Source organism: Engystomops pustulosus, chromosome 7, assembly GCF_040894005.1.
Source record: "Engystomops pustulosus chromosome 7, aEngPut4.maternal, whole genome shotgun sequence".
NCBI classification, from domain to species: domain Eukaryota; kingdom Metazoa; phylum Chordata; class Amphibia; order Anura; family Leptodactylidae; genus Engystomops; species Engystomops pustulosus.
The window spans coordinates 55,196,991-55,217,534 of record NC_092417.1 but is presented as its reverse complement, the minus strand read 5'-3'; the positions used below and the strand labels follow the sequence as shown (position 1 = coordinate 55,217,534).

At 41.8% G+C, this 20,544-nt stretch overlaps 1 protein-coding gene and 1 long non-coding RNA gene across 3 annotated transcripts in view; one reads left to right on the top strand and one right to left on the bottom strand.

Moving 5' to 3' along the window:
* The window catches only part of LOC140069829 (uncharacterized), a 61,950-nt gene extending 57,829 nt beyond the window's left edge, over positions 1 to 4,121 (bottom strand). Inside the window, exons 1-2 of the long non-coding RNA XR_011848860.1 lie at positions 4,037 to 4,121; positions 3,221 to 3,377 (exon numbers count right to left, since the gene is read on the bottom strand). This is a non-coding gene — a long non-coding RNA (uncharacterized lncRNA). The remainder of the gene's footprint in view (positions 1 to 3,220; positions 3,378 to 4,036) is intronic.
* The window catches only part of MDGA2 (MAM domain containing glycosylphosphatidylinositol anchor 2), a 453,765-nt gene that overhangs the window by 300,836 nt on the left and 132,385 nt on the right, over positions 1 to 20,544 (top strand). The gene's annotated exons all lie outside the window — the stretch shown is intronic.

Genomic DNA, 20,544 nt, shown 5'->3' with positions numbered 1-20,544 from the left:
AACGTAAAATAAAAAGTAAATGGCAGACTGTGCCTAATTGAAATCCAACCCCTAATAAATTGTCCCACTTCGGTCTTTGCGATGGATATGTGCGTCACTAAGCGCTAAACACAACGGTCGCAAGTCTCACTGCAAATTCCTCACAATATGGTAGTAGATGCACTACAGCAAGGCCAGCCACCAGCAGATCAACCAGAAATAAAATATATAACGCTATTGTAGGCCTAAGTAAGCCGTTTGGATTCTCCTATGGCTATTTTCTAGCCAAGTATGAAAGCACACTGCTATGCCAGATGAGATGACGCTGAGTTATCAAAAAATAAACGTAAAATAAAAAGAAACTGGCAGACTGTGCCTAATTGAAATCAAACCCCTAATAAATTGTCCCACTTTGGTGTTTGAGGTGGATATGTGTGTCACTAAGAGCTAAACACAACGGTAGCAAGTCCCCCTGCAAATTCCTCACAATATGGTACTAGCTGCAAATGAAAAAAAAATGTATAACGTTATTGTAGCCCTAAGAAGGGCTGTTGGGTTCTTGTTGAATCACTCCTGCCTAACACTTTTCTAATAGAACAGCCTAACGCTTTCCCTGACCAGCAGCAGCTCTCTCCCTAGCGGCATCCAGACACAGAATGATCCGAGCAGCGCAGGCAGGGGCTAGTCTATTCCAGGGTCACCTGATCTGGCCAGCCAACCACTGCTATCGACGTGTAAGGGTACCACGTCATGCTGGGTGGAGTGCAGAGTCTCCTGGCTTGTGATTGGCTCTGTTTCTGGCCGCCAAAAAGCAAAACGGCGGGAGATGCCATTTTCTCGAGCGGGCGAAGTATTCGTCCGAGCAACGAGCAGTTTCGAGTACGCTAATGCTCGAACGAGCATCAAGCTCGGACGAGTATGTTCACTCATCTCTATGTATGACCAAATATATGGCTGTGTATTGCTGAAGTAGCTTCTTGTATTAATGGGTACTGCTGCTGTAGTTCCATGTATACCAAAATAAATTGATCATATTTTTCCTTAGGTTAGTCCTAACTCACAAAATGATGCTGCAGACTTGTGAGCTCAAGGCCAATACAAGGACTTACTAAAAACATGATGATTCACAGATGGCGTCTTTGATTGGAGGAGTTCTCTCTCTTATGACTTCTTAAAGGAAATCTGCCACTTACAAAACCATTTTTTAAGCCACACATACCTTTATCTAGTTGGACACAAGCTTTTAGAATGATGCTAATTACTATCAGAGGAGTGCATAATTAGGAACAGAGGAGAGTGCCCCAGCAGCTCCGTGTGACATGTCAGGAGCCTTTGATAGTAATTAGCATCATTCTAAAAGCTGTTTTTAGTGAAAGCCTTTTTTTGGCTAAAGAAGCTAATATACCTCCTCAGCATGCCTGCAGCTAGCTACAGGTATGTGTCTGTCACCTTCTTATGGCAACAACTAAACTCCACAGATTTTGCAACACAGAAATCTTAGGCTCATCACTTTATCATCTGAGCTAGCGGTACCGACCATAATTCCTTCAGAAGTAATACTGAATCCCCATAATGTGACTATAAACTATCATGTCAGAGTGCTCAATAGTAAAAGTGCCTAAATGTGTCAACCATAGTAATAACTACTAGAGATGAGCGAGCACTAAAATACTTGAGTGCTCGTTACTCGAGTCGAACTTTTTCCGATGCTCGAGTGCTTGTATGGAATAACGAACCCCATTGAATCAAGATTCTTCACACATATTGTTCTTCAAATACTATTGTGAAGAACACCGTTCGGCACTAATGTCTTCCGATAAGTTAACAGATGTGCGGAAACATCTGCAATGTGTTCTTGTGTTCACTGTGTTTACTGTGTTCACTGTTTTCACTGTGTTCTTCACTGTTCTTCACTGTGTTTCCTTAAGTGAAAGCTCGTTCTCGAGCAGGCGAAATACTCGTTCGAGCAACGAGCCGTTTCGAGTATGCTAATACTCGAACGAGCATCAAGCTTGGACGAGTATGCTTGCTCATCTCTAATAACTACCCATCCTTTGGACTAGTACTGCTTCACCGATCCCATCACTAGTTATGACCCCCAAAGTGGCCCCATTTGTAGTAATGCCCTAAAAAATACTCCCACACAGATGTCCATTAGTAATTATTCCACCATGAAAGAGACAATGTGATAAACTGTCTCAACATGGTCAGTGGGATGTCACCACCAAGCCTCTAAATGCAAACTGAGGCCTGAGATGATGAGTAGCACCGGAGCAATGGGGAAGGTGGGAATATGATCTTTGTTTTTTCTTTTTACCCCATCATTCCCATGACAAATATAAAAAAAAAAAAATCTGGAAAATACTTTATGTGTAGATTTTTGTCCTATTTTTAATAAAGTGTGAGACCACAGTGATCATCCAAACAGTTTGATCTCTTCAAGCAGTTGATCCATGGGGTTACGAGTTGTTGGCCAAAACAGAAACTGACCAAACAAGGTGCATTTCAGCCAAATTGTCAAATGGAAGGTTTAAAATTACATTAGCCTTACCGAATCATTCAGTAAATAATACTCCTACACAGATATCCATTAGTCATTATGCGACCATAAAAAAACAGCATGGTATACTATCTTCTATGTAGACTCAAAGGCAAACAATCAGTTTGAAACCCCCCCCCCCCCCCCCCCGATACCGAAGCCCCTTTGCTTTGATAAGTATCAACCCTTCAGCTGATCAATGAAACCTGAAAAAGAGGAAATTGCCATCTGTGTTCACTAAATTTCTTCTAACCTGAAGGATTCTGAAGCAGTAGAAAATGCTGAATAACTAAGTTTAGATTTTCTTCAAGAGTTGGAAAAAATAAAAAATGGCAGTGGCATCATTTGATCTTCTCCACTTTTGAAGGTTGCAGTGAGGTTTTATGAAACCAAAATAGGATTGTAACTGAATGAATAACTGCTAAAAACAATGAGATAAAACTCTGCCAAGCTTTCCGTGTTGTTACGGGTGTCACTTCTACGTTCTAAAAATTAATTTTGTTTTTAGAGGAAGTTATATTTAGCTGTATCCATCTGGAATTAATTGTTGTAAAAGAACATTTTCATTTACGCTGACATTGTGAATAAAACGGTCTTGAATTAATAATTAGATAAATAGTGTGGTGCCATATGTATCCTGTACATACACTGTACTAGAAGTGATGGGCAAAACAAGCACATTGGTTGTTCAGTAAAGCCTACCCCCAACTTCATGGTGTAGAATTGAGTGCTGTGAGTGCTCAAGAACATCTTCTTTTGAATGCCCAAATAGTTAAAGGAGTTTTCTGTTATTCTGGTATGAGCTGAAGGTCCAACATCCAGAACCACCACTGTTTAGCAGTTTGCAGTAGCTCCATACCTATGAGAACAACCATATATACAAAATATAAATATACATACATATAATATATATACATATATGATACAACAAACATGTATATGGCCTGGGAACGTCTCTGGGCTCTGGTTCAACATAGGTGATGCGGCTTTGACACCTGCTCACCTCCTACAGCAGCAATTGTGATCAGTGTGATGTCACCACCAAGTCTCTAAATGCAAACAGAGGCTCGAGATGATGGGTGGCACCGTGCTGAACCGGACAATGGGGAAGGTGGGAATTTGCTCTTTGTTTTTTTACCCAATCATTCCCATGACATATATATTAAAAAAAACCAATTCTATAAAATTCTTTATGTACAGATTATTGTCCTACTTTTAATAAAGTTTGAGATCACAGTGATCATCCAAACACTTTGATCTTTTTAAGCAGTTGATCTGTGAAGTTACGACTTGTTGGCTAAAGTAGGGACTTACAATGTGTCAAACAATGTTCCTTTCAGCCAATATTGTGGTGCATTGTCCTCACATAAACAAAATCAACAAATAGAAGTTCTAAAGCTAGATTAGGCTGACCGAATCATTCAGTATTAGACAATGTGATAAATCTGGCGTTGTGTATGACTGTCTTGTCTGCCTTTACAAGAGGCTCATCAAGTCATGACATGGTGACCAGCTGACCTCGTATCTTCCGAGAAAGACCATCTTATTGGAGGTCACAAAAATGTAAGCGTCCTCTTCTTTCTTTAAAAAAAAAAAACATACGGTATGTTTATTCAAAAATACATTAAAAACATTATAGAAATGCACCAGAGGGGAAGACAAGGAGAAGAATAATTTGTAGGTTTCTATGTACTGACCAGATGCTCACATTTCCTAGTCTACAGCAATATCTACTATATGTTGCAAATGTCAAACTAGGTCCTAATTGAAGGTACGGCAGGACATGGTCACAGTGTAATTATATTATATATGTAATTATAAACCTTTTTAACTTTCTAACTGAACAGTGTATATCAAGAGCATCTCCTGCGATCCCGCTGTGTGATGAGACTATTTTGTTATTTAAACTGGATGGAGCAAATTTCTTGCTGAGATTTTTGTGTATCCTGTGGCTTTAGAGTTAATTCGCTGTCATCTAGTTAGGGTGTTCGCACATTTGATATCTCTTTGCACTTTTTTATCACATTTACTGTTTGTATAATCTTTGAAGATAAGTAAGATTTTTTTTTTCTACCAAAATCCATATTCAAACGGTGCGAATGACGATAATTTGATTTTCCCCACCTCCGATGAGTAGTTTGTGACTGCTGCATGAGATCTTCATTGTGGAGAATGAACAGTAGGGTTTCCAAGTATTTCCATAGGAGGCAGCAGCTTCACTGCTGACAATCAACTAATTTGCAACGGTGTCTGGTGCCTTAAATATAACCTCTCGCTATAATGTAATCTAAAAGCTATGGGGGAAAATATGAATGACGCGCTCTGAGATGATTCATTGGGAATTTCAGTATGGACCAGATGCAACTTCAAATCCAAAATGTGATTACATTTAATACAATAAATTAAATTATGTTTTTTGTAAGCGGGTTAAAGATAAATGTGGAGGACTGCTCCTAGAGCATACAGGGGCAAATATAAAGGGATTGTTTTTAAAAAAAATCCCATCAGGATTTCTTTGAGACATCCTTTTCGATAAATTATATGGCAAATCTATTACGTACAAAGAAATTACACACAAATTTGTGTTAGGCAATCCTTCTTCCACTGAAAATCATCCAATTTTAGAAAGCCGCAAGAGGAGTGAAAAGTCAAATTTTATAGCATAAATGTTTCATGTCCAATAATTAATAAATTCTAAAGCCCCTCAGTTGATGTACATTGAAATATATAGTTTTAAGAAAATTGTGGCACCATGTTGAAGTAGCTGTCAAACTCAAACTCAAAGTTATTTGGAACTCTAAGCCACCAACAGGTCCTGGTTGATTGGTGATTTCATAAAATGGCCTTACAGCATCTCTGTTTGGTCCCTCAATAAAAAAAGAAAATACTTACCTTGGCCTCAGCAACCTCTTTACACATGACGTATTACTGCTAATGGCAATCATTGACTGGTCATGGGTGTAGATGTCAATGCTTAATCCGGTGATACACCGCTTATACACCATCTGACCACTGGATCATTGATGTTGGAATGGAGCAGACAAATAAGGTTATTTTAACAAAAAATTGTATTTAAGCTTAAGTCGGGGAACCACTCGAAGAGAGTTTATAAAACATTGCATAAACACGTTACTTAATTAAGCAAATTCTAATCCAATTGTCTGATCATTTCTACCACTTGTAGAATTATGGGAAACAACACTCAACAAAGTAACAAAAGAGAAACAGTAGGGATCTTTTTTTTTCTTTTTATGACTTTGTTTGCATATTTCTATATTTGGTCCTAAATTTTTTCACACGCCTACCAAAATTAACCATACAAGAATTTTTAAGCAAATCATGGTTAAAAAGGCACAAATAAACTCCGGATCATGTGTAGGAGAAACTTTAGAAGGCGTGGCCGAGGAGTTTGCAAATCTTTAACAGTTGTGTGACTTTTTATTTAAAAAAAAACTAAGAAAAATAAAGACTCAGCTGCCAGATATATCAACCTCTAAGATAAATCAAACAAGTCCAAAACCCGAAATAACAAAAAAAAAAACATGCACAAATGTCCTGACTAAAGATAAATGACCCCCAGTGACTTTCATGGCATAGTGGTTGTTTCTGGTACTGCAGCATGCCTAATTCAAGTAGCACAGTAGTAGCAGACATAGAGCAAATGTATGTGGTTACTGGAGTGAAGACCTCGGGAGCTGGAGGGAGGAAGTTTATGATGTATATGCTGTAACATATTCTGGCGTTACACTTGACTATGAAGTAACCTTGTCTTCATGTATAAAACAATGCAAAAATAAAAATCCCAGATAACGTATCATAATATGCTGATTTCTTACTAAATGACTGGCGGATCTGTACATTGTGACCACTCTAACATAATAGCAGCAGTCAAATATTTGCAAGGGCTTTATTGACCTGAATTTTAGAACGTAATCTGTTTAATGCTTCTGTCTCTTATATAATGATGGCTATGCAGCGGATAAAGTTAAAATAATCAAAATAGCACAGAACACATCCATACAAAGGACTCGGCAGTCAGATAATACAATTGCTCAAGGTCATAATCTTTCTAATACAATACTGCAGAATCTTAGCCTGGAGAATTAAATTTCCTTGCTGCAGTATTTAAGCTATAGCTGCTGGAATGAACATGGTAATGATTCAAGTCAAGAGGACGGCCAGTCTTCCGAGGAATTAATAACTTCTCCTCTAGACCTCAACTATGTGAAGGAAACTACTCACCAGACCCAAAATAGACAATTTATGTTTGTTAACTACAATGGGCTTCCCAAAAGGGAAACGCCCTGTTGTCCATTAATACACTTCAGAAAGAATACAAGTATATACAATACTAAAATAGATATATCAGGAATAAAATCATGTCCTAAAAACATATTTTAAGATTGTCATTGAAGAGGTTTTTAGTGTCAAATCTAAAATCTTTGAAGACAACTAGCTCTCCCAATACAATTTTTAACCACCAAAAGGTGATCTTGGAGATTCCACATTCGTGACTCTTAGTTCCACCCCTTCTAGTGGTCAGATACATCAACAGAGGTGGGAAGGTGATGACAGGATGTCTGCCACTGTTAATCTTTGCAGGGGATTGTGGGAAATGCTGTGGGGAAGTGGCATCAGAAGTGAGAAGCATAAAAATGTGGTGAGTGAGGGCAGACAATGAGATGATACCACATTATATATATATATATATATATATATATACATATATATATATATATATATATATATATCATAATAAGCAGTCCATAAAAATGATGTAATTATGGAGAAGAGTATCTAAATCTAAATTGGGTCCTCTTCTGATGTAGGGTCATGGGCATATGTGAACACACGTGGGCGGCGGGGAGAGGAGGAGGAGGTGAGCGCTGCTCACCCCCGCCCCTCTCCATGGGGATATATGGTGCACGGCGCACGGACATGTCCTATCTTTTCCTGACTACGGAACAGTACGGTACCAACGTATATACGTATATACGTCCCCCATATGGTCGTGTGAATGAGGCCTAAGTGTTAGTGTTTTGGCTGAGTATTTAGTGTAAAATGAAGATCCAGCATCAAACCTTTTCTCATTCTTACTTTTCCACTTTGGGAATAAATAGAAGGCTAACTGATTTATTGCACTAAAGGTTTATGGTCAAAATCAAGCAAATATAAACCAGGGGCACCAAAATCAAGCAAATATAAACTCATGGATCCAGGCACTGTGATTGTAGTAATCTTCTTATATTTGTCATGTATGGCTTTTTTACTTCTGAAATAAACCTTTAAAAGTATGCTAATGAGCCTGAGGGGCTCCTGAGGGTGAATCTAGAGCCTGTCAGTGCTACAGATTCACAGGCTGTTACAATCAGCAGAAAATCAGCAGGGCAGACTTGCTCTGATCATTGTAACAACGAGTAAGAAGAGGGTCTAGAGACACTCCTCACAGCCCTTCTGGCTCATTAGCATAATTTTAAAAGTTTGGAGGCCATGGATAACAAATATAAGAAGATTACCACAGTCACAGTTACTTAATCTATGGGTAAATGTCCCTGGTTTATCATGATTGATTTTCATGGTAGATTTCCTTTAAACATTACTATAAAATAATAAGATGAACCTGGTCCCCAGAATAGGGTCATATACAACACATTTTTATTTTATAGGAAAGAGTTTTGCCCTTATTACATAAAATAAACTCTCTGTAGCCCAATCCCCAGTTTCAAACAACTGTCATGTCCATTGCGTTGCTACTCAAAATGGGACAATGGTCTCTGTGAATATGTCTCCTTCTTAAGGTGTAAGGTGTTAAACTTAGAAAATAAGGAACTTATTTTTTTACAAAGAGTGGAGAAGAAAGATGTTTTAATGGGTAGACAGCTGCTAGGGTTGTCAAGAGCCTAAATGAATAATAGAACCATGCTCTACTCAATTATAGATACATCATAGAAGCCTAGTGATAAACCAATGAGATCCTTCTGGATGGAAGAAAAAGGTCTTTTGTATAAAGATTATATATGTCCTACTAATATAACATGAAAGAACTCTGCTTATCCCCACACTCTTCATACCGATGTGACAATAGGGAAATATCCTTCTAGTGTGCTACACTAATAATACAGTGCGCCATGTTGCTCTATGCTATTAACCTTGCGTGCGGATTGTAACACTCAGTGCATGAATGGTGTTCTATGTAAATAGCATATGGCTTATGTTAATGGTGTAGCATTCCTTAGATGTTCATTGTGTTACATCTATGATAATCTTTTGTAGAATAGTCACTTTGTCCAAGAAGACAAAGCTGTAATGGTACATTAGATTCACTTTTTAGTTTCCTACCGGTGCCTATAGAATAGCAGAATTATACATTACATTACATTTATACTCAGGATGAGTATAGAGACTGCTGTACTGGCATGTAGGACATTGAAAAAACAATGGAAACAGACCTTTTTATATAAGAAAAAAACATTATTGAATTCTATACACAATAACCATCTGAAATGTACATTTTCTAGAAAGAAGAAAAAACACCTTTAGTAAACACCACTTAGAGAAATCCTACATATCAAGTTCCTCACCCACATAAGGTGTACAATAGTATCTCCATGATAGAAAGAGAATAACTTATGTTGGAGACCCAGCTGAGGAGCCACAGTCATAACAAAAAAGAAGCATGCATCTAAATGAATTTATACATTGCAATAAGTGTAATGGATCCTGATGTGTATTTTTCTTTTAAATCAACAATTTAGGGACAACCAATGCAAAGGTGTGAAGGTCACACATCATCATAGACCATACAAAAAAAAAAAGAAAACATGTGTCAAATGACCAATGCAATAAGTAAAAATACTAATTTTATTAAGCTATATGTAAGAAACACACGGGGGGGGGGGGGGTCATTTATCTTTAGTCATAGCATTTGTGTGTGTCTTTTCTTAGTTGTTTTCCAGGTTTTAGACTTGATTTGTCTGATGGGTGATATATAAAGCAGCTGAGCCCGTTGGGTATTTTGCGACTTTTAATTAAAAAGTTGCACAAAACTTTGAAAACTTTGAAATTTTTTTGAAAATTTTCCTAAGCCTGATCTGGACTGACCTTATATAAGGTGCATAGCTCAAAAACTGTGCAGCTAACTTTGCTAGGCAACTGTAAAAATTGCGAATTTAGGCGCAATTATATCAAATGTGCCCGAAAAAAATAAGGCACAACGCACATAATTTTGGACCAGTACCTGCATCTAGGAGTGGTTGACCCAAAATCCCACCACAATAATCAGAAACACCCCTATAAAATCAATATGACTAACATAAAAGAATAAATGATACTCTATATATGAAACAAGAGGAGTCAAATAATTTGTATAGATATAAATCCATATCTAGCCATGTATACCAAAAACATGCCACATTATCAGATAATGTCTTATGTGGCAGTACCTGTTGTAACTGCCTGGATATATTTCTTGGACCTCGACCTCTAAACTCAACATCATTGGTTACATTTACATGGTGGCTTTGCGTACAGTTGGTTGTCTGGTAACATATCTCATCCCACGCACATGTGTGTACTGTAGTACAGCCATTTCTACAGTCATACGTTCTAGTTTTGGAGAACCCCAGGTTACTAGTAAAAGTAAAGAAAGGTAATAAAGGAAAAATTGGTAGGATGATTTTCATTCTATTTGTCTAAACAATGGTTGAAGAGCTGACATCCTTGGAACTGAAATAGAAAAATTGCAGAACACTTCAAAATAAAAAGATCTAAAAATAATTATTTCAGGATAGCAATAGTATAAATCAGTTGTCACAGTCCTCGAGACTGTTATCAGCGTGAACTCTGGGATTGATTTATTGTTGGAGCAAGGACTAAGTGCTGTGCATAAATATATATATATATATATATATATATATATATATATATATATATATATATATTGATATGGTTTATGAGTAGAGATGAGCGAGCACTAAAATGCTCGGGTACTCGTTATTCGAGACGAACTTTTCCCGATGCTCGAGTGCTCGTCTCGAATAACGAGCCCCATTGAAGTCAATGGGAGACTCGAGCATTTTTCAAGGGGACCAAGGCTCTGCACAGGGAAGCTTGGCCAAACACCTGGAAACCTCAGAAAAGGATGGAAACACCACGGAAATGGACAGGAAACAGCAGGGGCAGCATGCATGGATGCCTCTGAGGCTGCTTAAACGCACCATTATGCCAAAATTATGGGCAACAGCATGGCCATGACAGAGTGACGGAATGAAGCTAGATAGCATCTAAAACATCCAATAATTGACCCTGACACTATAGGGGACTATGCAGAGGCAGCGGCAGCAGCGGCAGGCTAGAGAGTGGCATGGCGACATACCCTAAATGGACTCAGGCTTCAAACCAATGGGTGGCAGAGAGGAACCAAAGGAGGTGAGCAAGAAGCGCTGAAATTATTTCCTCTGTGAACAAAAGGTTGACGGTATATTTAGTCGATAACACAGCATGGTGGCGACATAGTGACCAAGTTCCATAACGTATCTGGTGAAACACCCGAAAAATGAGCCTGACACAGCTCGTTTGATAAGGGGACGACATTTGGAGGCAGCCATGGAGAGGACTTCCATGATTAAGAGCGACAGTATGGGGCATCCATATTGCGCTTCTATGATTGCAACTGCAGGTCTCCAGCATGGCGGCGACAGACGCGCCGAGTTCCACTATGTATGTGGTGAAACACCTGAAAATTCTGCCTGACACAGCTCGTTTGATAAGGGGACCATGTATGGAGGCAGTGAACTAGTAGTAGATTAAAGGTGCTGTAGTTAAAACTATGTTAGTTGGATCTTGGGATGGAGCTGGCGCTCCGCTGCCAGGCGAGCTTTCGCCAATCCAAGCCCCTGTCTCTAGGCTACTCCCCAAACAGCACTTCTAAGAACCTTTTGTATAAGATCAAGTGTAGTAGCGTTCTTATAAGTTTGGGATATGGCGGGTGAGGGGAATGTAAACAGATGCGCAAGAAGCGCTGAAATAATATCGGTAAATGGTAAAAGTTTGGCAGTATATTTTGTGGATTAAACAGCAGGGTGGCGACAAAGTTAACAAGTTTGATGTGGAATGCCCTGTAATAGCTCTTGGGCGGTGTGCCTTTTATCGCCTAGGCTCAGCAGTTTGAGCACCGCCTGCTGTCGCTTAGCGACGGCACTGCTGCTGTGCCTAGAGCTAGCGACTGATGGCGCCATGCCCACGGATGGTAATTCGGAGGAGGTGGAGGAGGGGTGGGAGGAGGAGGAGGTATAGTAGGCCTTTGAGACGTGGACCGAGGTAGGCCCCGCAATCCTCGGCGTCGGCAGTATATGACCAGCCCCAGGGTCAGACTTGGTCCCAGCCTCCACCAAGTTAAGTGTAGTAACGTTCTTATAAGTTTGGGATATGGCGGGTGAGGGGAATGTAAACAGATGCGCAAGAAGCGCTGAAATAATATCGGTTAATCATAAAAGTTTGCCAGTATATTTTGTGGATAACAGAGCAGGGTGGCGACAAAGTTAACAACTTTGATGTGGAATCCATGAAAACAACCCAAATTTCTGCCTGACACACCTCGTTTGATAAGGGGACGATGTATGGAGGCAGCTATATGGACGACTTTTGGAGGTAGCAATGGAGACAACATGTGGAGGCTGCTATGGAGACAATTTAATTTGGATAGTGCCTGTATGTGGCAGTCCAAAAAAGTTTTCAAACCAGAGGAGCAGGTAGGTGGCCCTCCAGAAAAATTGAATAGATTGAGTGCCTGTATGTGGCAGTCCCAAAAATTGTTTAAAACAGAGGACCGAGTAGGTGGCCCTCCAGAAAAATTAAATGCATAGAGTACTATAGCTAGAGCCAGTGGGCCCTGTCAAAAAATAGCCAGTTTCCTCTGCTTTAGTGTACAAAGAGGAGGAGAAGGAGGAAAATGAGGAGGAGGAGTGCATAAATTATTCAGGTTGAGCTTCCTTCACCTGGTGGAGATTGGAAATTATGAGAAATCCAGGCTTTATTCATCTTAATAAGCGTCAGCCTGTCAGCGCTGTCAGTCGACAGGCGTGTACGCTTATCGGTGATGATGCCACCAGCTGCACTGAAAACCCGCTCGGACAAGACGCTAGCGGCAGGGCAGGCAAGAACCTCCAAGGCGTACAGCGCCAGTTCGTGCCACATGTCCAGCTTTGAAACCCAGTAGTTGTAGGGAGCTGTGTGATCATTTAGGACGATGGTATGGTCAGCTACGTACTCCCTCACCATCTTTCTGTAAAGATCAGCCCTACTCTGCCGAGACTGGGGACAGGTGACAGTGTCTTGCTGGGGTGACATAAAGCTGGCAAAAGCCTTGTAAAGCGTACCCTTGCCAGTGCTGGACAAGCTGCCTGCTCGCCTACTCTCCCTCGCTACTTGTCCCGCAGAACTACGCACTCTGCCACTAGCGCTGTCAGAAGGGAAATACTGTTTCAGCTTGTGCACCAGGGCCTGCTGGTATTCATGCATTCTCACACTCCTTTCCTCTCCAGGGATGAGAGTGGAAAGATTTTGCTTGTACCGTGGGTCCAGGAGAGTGAATACCCAGTAATCGGTGCTGGAATAAATTCTTTGAACGCGAGGGTCACAGGATAGGCAGCCTAGCATGAAATCTGCCATATGCGCCAGAGTCCCAACGCGCAAGAATTCACTCCCCTCACTGGCCTGACTGTCCATTTCCTCCTCCTCCAACTCCTCTTCTTCTGCCCATACACGCTGAACAGTGAAGGACTCAACAATGGTCCCCTCTTGTGTCTCGCCAACATTCTCCTCCTCTTCCTCCTCATCCTCCTCCACCTCCTCCGATATGCACTGAGAAACAGACCTGAGGGTGCTTTGGCTATCGACAAGGGAATCTTCTTCCACCGTCTCTTGTGACAAGCGCAAAGCTTCCGACTTCATGCTGATCAGAGAGTTTTTCAACAGGCCAAGCAGCGGGATGGTGAGGCTGATGATGGCGGCATCGCCACTGACCATCTGTGTTGACTCCTCGAAGTTACTCAGCACCTGACAGATATCAGACATCCATGTCCACTCCTCATTGTAGACTTGAGGAAGCTGACTGACCTGACTACCAGTTCTGGTGGAAGTTGACATCTGGCAGTCTACAATCGCTCTGCGCTGCTGGTAAACTCTGGATAACATGGTTAATGTTGAATTCCACCTCGTGGGCACGTCGCACAACAGTCAGTGAGCGGGCAGTTGGAGGCGGAGCTGCGCTGCCCTGAGAGTGGCAGCATCTGTGCTGGACTTCCTGAAATGTGCACAGATGCAGCGCACCTTCGTGAGCAAATCAGACAGATTGGGGTATGTCTTGAGGAAACGCTGAACTATCAGATTTAACACATGGGCCAGGCATGGCACATGTGTCAGTCTGCCGAGTTGCAGAGCCGCCACCAGGTTATGGCCGTTGTCACACACAACCATGCCTGGCTTCAGGTTCAGCGGTGCCAGCCACAGATCAGTCTGCGCCGTGATGCCCTGTAATAGTTCTTGGGCGGTGTGCCTTTTATCGCCTAGGCTCAGCAGTTTGAGCACCGCCTGCTGTCGCTTAGCGACGGCACTGCTGCTGTGCCTAGAGCTAGCGACTGATGGCGCCATGCCCACGGATGGTAGTTCGGAGGAGGAGGTGGAGGAGGGGTGGGAGGAGGAGGAGGCATAGTAGGCCTGAAAGACTTGGACCGAGGTAGGCCCCGCAATCCTCGGCGTCGGCAGTATATGACCAGCCGCAGGGTCAGACTCGGTCCCAGCCTCCACCAAGTTAACCCAATGTGCCGTCAGCGATATATAGTGGCCCTGCCCGGCAGCACTCGTCCATGTGTCCGTGGTCAGGTGGACCTTGTCAGAAACGGCGTTGGTCAGGGCACGGATGATGTTGTCTGACACGCGCTGGTGCAGGGCTGGGACGGCACATCGGGAAAAGTAGTGGCGGCTGGGGACCGAATACCGAGGGGCGGCCGCCGCCATGAGGTTGCGAAAGGCCTCGGTCTCTACCAGCCTATAGGGCAGCATCTCCAGGCTAAGCAATCTGGAGATGTGGACATTGAGGGCTTGGGCGTGCGGGTGGGTTGCACTATATTTCCTTTTCCGCTCCAGCGTCTGGGGTATGGAGAGCTGAACGCTGGTGGATGCTGTGGAGGATCGTGGAGGCGACGATGGGGTTTTTGGGCCAGGGTCCTGGGCAGGGGGCTGACTATCAGCTGACACAGGGGAAGGAGCAGTGGTGTGCACGGCTAGAGGTGAACGGGCTTGGTGCCACTGAGTGGGGTGTTTAGCATTCATATGCCTGCGCATACTGGTGGTAGTTAAGCTAGTAGTGGTGGAACCCCTGCTGATCCTGGTTTGGCAAAGGTTGCACACCACAGTCCGTCGGTCATCCGGTGTTTCCTTAAAGAACCTCCAGACTTCTGAAAATCTAGCCCTCGCCGCGGGAGCCCTCGCCACGGGAGCTTCACTACGTGACACATTTGGCGCTGATGCACCAGCTCTGGCCCTGCCTCTCCGTCTGGCCCCACCACTGCCTCTTCCAACCTGTTCTGGTCGAGGACTCTCCTCCGTCTCAGAAGCACTGTGTTCACCCGGCCTCTCAACCCAGCTTGGGTCTGTCACCTCATCATCCTCCGATCCCTCAGTCTGCTCCCCCCTCGGACTTCCTGCCCTGACAACAACTTCACCACTGTCTGACAACCGTGTCTCCTCATCGTCGGACACCTCTTTACACACTTCTTCCACTACGTCAAGAAGGTCATCATCACCCACAGACTGCGACTGGTGGAAAACCTGGGCATCGGAAAATTGCTCAGCAGCAACCGGACAAGTGGTTTGTGACTGTGGGAAGGGTCCAGAAAACAGTTCCTCAGAGTATGCCGGTTCAAATGCCAAATTTTCCTGGGAGGGGGCAGACTGGGGGGGAGGAGGCTGAGGTGCAGGAGCTGGAGGAGTGCCGATTTCGGTGACATGGGTGGACTGCATGGAAGACTGACTGGTGGACAAATTGCTCGAAGCATTGTCGGCAATCCACGACATCACCTGTTCGCACTGTTCTGGCCTCAACAGTGCTCTACCACAAGTCCCAGTAACTTCAGACATGAACCTAGGGAGTGTAGCTCTGCGGCGTTCCCCTGCTCCCTCATCAGCAGGTGGTGTCTCACCCCGCCCAGGACCACGGCCTCTGACCCCTGCAGTAGTTGGACGTCCACGTCCACGCCCTCGTCCTCTACCCCTAGCCCTCGGGTTAAACATTTTGAAAATGAAAGTTATAACTTTAATTTTTTTTTTTTACTTTTTTTTTGTGGTTTTTTTTTTGTGGTTTTTTTTTGTGTTTTTTAGTTTTTAAAACCAAGCGATGCTATCCTATTGCTATGGCTATTTTCTAGCCAACTATGAAAGCACACTGCTATGCCAGATGAGATGACGCTGAGTTATGAAAAAATAAACGTAAAATAAAAAGTAAATGGCAGACTGTGCCTAATTGAAATCCAACCCCTAATAAATTGTCCCACTTCGGTCTTTGCGATGGATATGTGCGTCACTAAGCGCTAAACACAACGGTCGCAAGTCTCACTGCAAATTCCTCACAATATGGTAGTAGATGCACTACAGCAAGGCCAGCCACCAGCAGATCAACCAGAAATAAAATATATAACCCTATTGTAGGCCTAAGTAAGCCGTTTGGATTCTCCTATGGCCATTTTCTAGCCAACTATGAAAGCACACTGCTATGCCAGATGAGATGATGCTGAGTTATCAAAAAATAAACGTAAAATAAAAAGAAACTGGCAGACTGTGCCTAATTGAAATCCATCCCCTAATAAATTGTCCCACTTCGGTCTTTGCGATGGATATGTACGTCATTAAGCGCTAAACACAACGGTCGCAAGTCTCACTGCAAATTCCTCACAATATGGTAGTAGATGCACTACAGCAAGGCCAGCCACCAGCAGATCAACCAGAAATAAAATATATAACCCCATTGTAGGCCTAAGTAAGCCCTTTGGATTCTCCTATGGCTATTTTCTAGCCAAGTATGAAAGCACACTGCTATGCCAGATGAGATGACGCTGAGTTATCAAAAAATAAACGTAAAATAAAAAAAAACTGGCAGACTTTGCCTAATTGAAATCAAACCCCTAATAAATTGTCCCACTTTGGTGTTTGAGGTGGATATGTGTGTCACTAAGAGCTGAACACAACGGTAGCAAGTCCCCCTGCAAATTCCTTACAATATGGTACTAGCTGCAACTAAAAAAAAAAATTGTATAACGTTATTGTAGCCCTAAGAAGGGCTGTTGGGTTCTTGTTGAATCACTCCTGCCTAACACTATTCTAATAGAACAGCCTAATGCTTTCCCTGACCAGCAGCAGCTCTCTCCCTAGCGGCATCCAGACACAGAATGATCCGAGCAGCGCAGGCAGAGGCTAGTCTATTCCAGGGTCACCTGATCTGGCCAGCCAACCACTGCTATCGACGTGTAAGGGTACCACGTCATGCTGGGTGGAGTGCAGAGTCTCCTGGCTTGTGATTGGCTCTGTTTCTGGCCGCCAAAAAGCAAAACGGCGGGAGATGCCATTTTCTCGAGCGGGCGAAGTATTCGTCCGAGCAACGAGCAGTTTCGAGTACGCTAATGCTCGAACGAGCATCAAGCTCGGACGAGTATGTTCGCTCATCTCTATTTATGAGTAGAGGTCTTTGGAGGTTCTGTGAGTCATGTGTGTAGTACTTTTACGACCAATATTTAATTGGATGTCAAAGGTGTTGCCATAATATTCTGTAGTTTTGGCTATTATTTTTGGTTCAGCTCCAGTTTATCTGAAAAGCCTCAAATAATTTGCAGTACCCTACTGTTTTGTGTATACAGCTCAGATGCAGACTATGTGGTCACATGTCTACATAAATTCAGTCTCCATTGTTACAGACTACAAACAAAGCCTGTGTGTAGTCTGATCCTGCATTCATTTTAACAAATACAATCTATTTACCTGCCTGAAGACTAAGTCAACTGGAGGACAATAATGGATATGCTTTGATCAGCATAGGAGCTCTATAGACAAAACATAGCTATATGTCTCCTAATATAACAAGCATTGGTTTTACATTACAGGCAATCCCTGACTTAAGGACACCCGATTATAGACAACCCCTAGTTACAGATGGACCTCTCTGCCCATTTTGTGAAGTTCTCTAGATACTTTACTTTAGTTCTAGGCTTCAATAGTTTTCTGTAAGGTGTCTGTAATTAAGTTGTATGGATAATCCTGGTTCCCATGACAGCAAAAATCTTTGAAAATCCAATTTTCATTGGGACAAAAAAATTTTTTGTTACATGCATAAAATATCTTACTTGGAAATTCAACTTAAGTACAAACCTAAAAATCCTATCTTGTACATATAACACGGGGACTGCCTGTAATAATAGGCCCTGGCATCTAATATGTGACCAACAATAACTCATGTTTACAATCTGTGCTTCTGTTTGGACTGAGCCTTTTCATCTCTTCTATAAATCAGTGCACTGGAATCCACAAGACAGATGGAAAGTAAAGGAGGATTTTATTAGAATCCTTAAGCGCATTTCAGTTCCAGGCCAAAGCAAAACAAGTAATTAAACTTTAGCACATTATAATAAATCTTAATAAACCCCTCAGCCTTTTAATGCCTAAAATATGGACACACTGTGCCTATCAAGCCATAAGCCTCCACACAGCTAATACTCTTGACTTGTCATTGAACCAGCCACAGAGAAGACTGGTGTGAGGTGTAAATAGTTATCACATTGGAGGCTCTTGGGAACAACTTTCCCCGCAGTGTCCAAAGTCACTAACATAAAACAAAGCATTGCCACTACAATACCAAAATATAAGTTACACAGAGTTACGGAAGTATTCATAACCCCTTGAACTTATCCACAAATTGAAATGTATTTGACATCCCGTATATTTTATTTGATGGAAGAACACCAAGCGCAGACATTTTAAACAACATGTAAATGCTTTTATTTAGACCATTCATTCGATTAAAACTTCAGCTCTATGTTAAGAGTCGTTGTCCTGCCGGAAGGTGAATTTCCACACCAGTCCCAAGTCTGTCCTAATCCTCGGAAAGCTTGTACTTAAGCATTGTCCTGTATTTAGCTCAATCCATCTATCCACCAGTCCTGACCATCTGAGCAGCATGATGCTCCTACCACCTTGCTTCAGAATGGAGGGTTGTGTGTTCAGGGCAGTTAGACCAAAAAGTTCAATTTTGGTCTCATCTGACCAGAGCACCTTCTTCCATATGCTTGATGTTCCCCCTACGTAGTTTTTTGTAAACTGCAGATGGGGGTTCTTATGGCTTGATTTCAATGGCTTTCTTCTTACCATTCTTCCATAAAGACTAGATTTATGGAGTACATAACCAGTGTCTTGTGGACAGATCTGCCACCTGAGCTGTGGCTCTCTAAACCTCCTCTAGAGTGACACTGGGCTTCTTAGCAGCTTCTGCTCAGCTGTCAGTTAAGGTGGACGCCTATGTCTTGAGAGGTTAAAGTTGTGCCATACTCCTGTAGATGGAGCATCGCACCATGATATGTTTAGAGCTTGGGCTATTTATCCAACACCTGTCTGGTGGATTCCTTGGTTTTGATGATGCTTTTTGTTCACTAATATTCTCTAACAACCCTCAATGGCCTTCACAAAATCACTGTAGTTATTTTGACATTAAATAACATAAAGATGGACTTTTTTTTACTAATGTAATGGTTTCTAAAGCCAATTGGACAAACTGGATTTTAGTTAGGGGTATCAGAGTGCTGATGGTTGAATGCATATGCACAACACAGTAAGCTCAAGGGTTATGGAAACTTTTACAAACCATTGTATACAGGCATTCCCTTAGTTACATACAAGATATGTTCTGTAAGTTGAATTTGAATATATGTCAGAACCATATATTTTATAATTGTAACCCCAGCCAAATGTTTTGGTCTCTGTGATAATTGGATTTTAAAAATGTTGGGTTGCAGACTCCTTTAACCCCTTAAGGACGCAGGGTTTTTCTCGCTCTCCAACTTCAAAAATCCATAACTTTTTCATTTTTACGTGTACAGACCTGTGTGAGGGCTTATTTTGTGCGTAATAAATTTTACTTTCCCATGATGTTATTTATTTTAACATGTCGTGTACTGCGAAGCTGAAAAAAAATTCCAAATATGTGGAAAAAATGGAAAAAAAACCCACGTGCGTCACGTTCTTGTGGGCTCAGTTTTTACGACTTTCACTCTTCGCTCCAAATAACATGCCTACTTTATTCTCTGGTTCGGTGCGATCGTGGTGATACCAAATTTATATAGGTTTTATTGTGTTTTAATACATTTTCAAAAATTAAACGAATGTGTACAAAAAAGAAAAAAAAATTTTTGCCATCTTCTGATGCTAATAACTTTTTCATACTTTGGCGCACGGAAATGTGTGAGGGGTCATTTTTTGCGAAATGAGGCGACGTTTTCATTGCTACCATTTTGAGGTCTGTGCGACATTTTGATCAGTTTTTATTTCATTTTTTATGTTATGTAAAAAGGTGTAAAAGTCGCATTTCTGACATTTGGGCGCCATTTCCCGCCCCGGAGGTCACCCCCGCCCGTAACCGCTTTTATATTTTGATAGATCGGGCATTTTGGGACGCGGCGATACCTAATATGTTTATGATTTTTACTGTTTATTATGTTTTATATCCGTTCTAGGGAAAGGGGGGTGATTTGAACTTTTAATATTTTATTAATTTTTTTTATTTTTTAAACTTTTTTTTTCTTTTTTTTCCACTATTTTTTAGACCATCTAGGGTACATTAACACTAGATGGTCAGATCGCTCCTACCATATACTGCAATACTACAGTATTGCAATATATGGCATTTTTGCAGGTCATACATTACAATGAGCCACTGGCTCATTGCAACGAACCTGCATAAGCCATGTAGCCTCGTGTCAAAAGAAGACCCA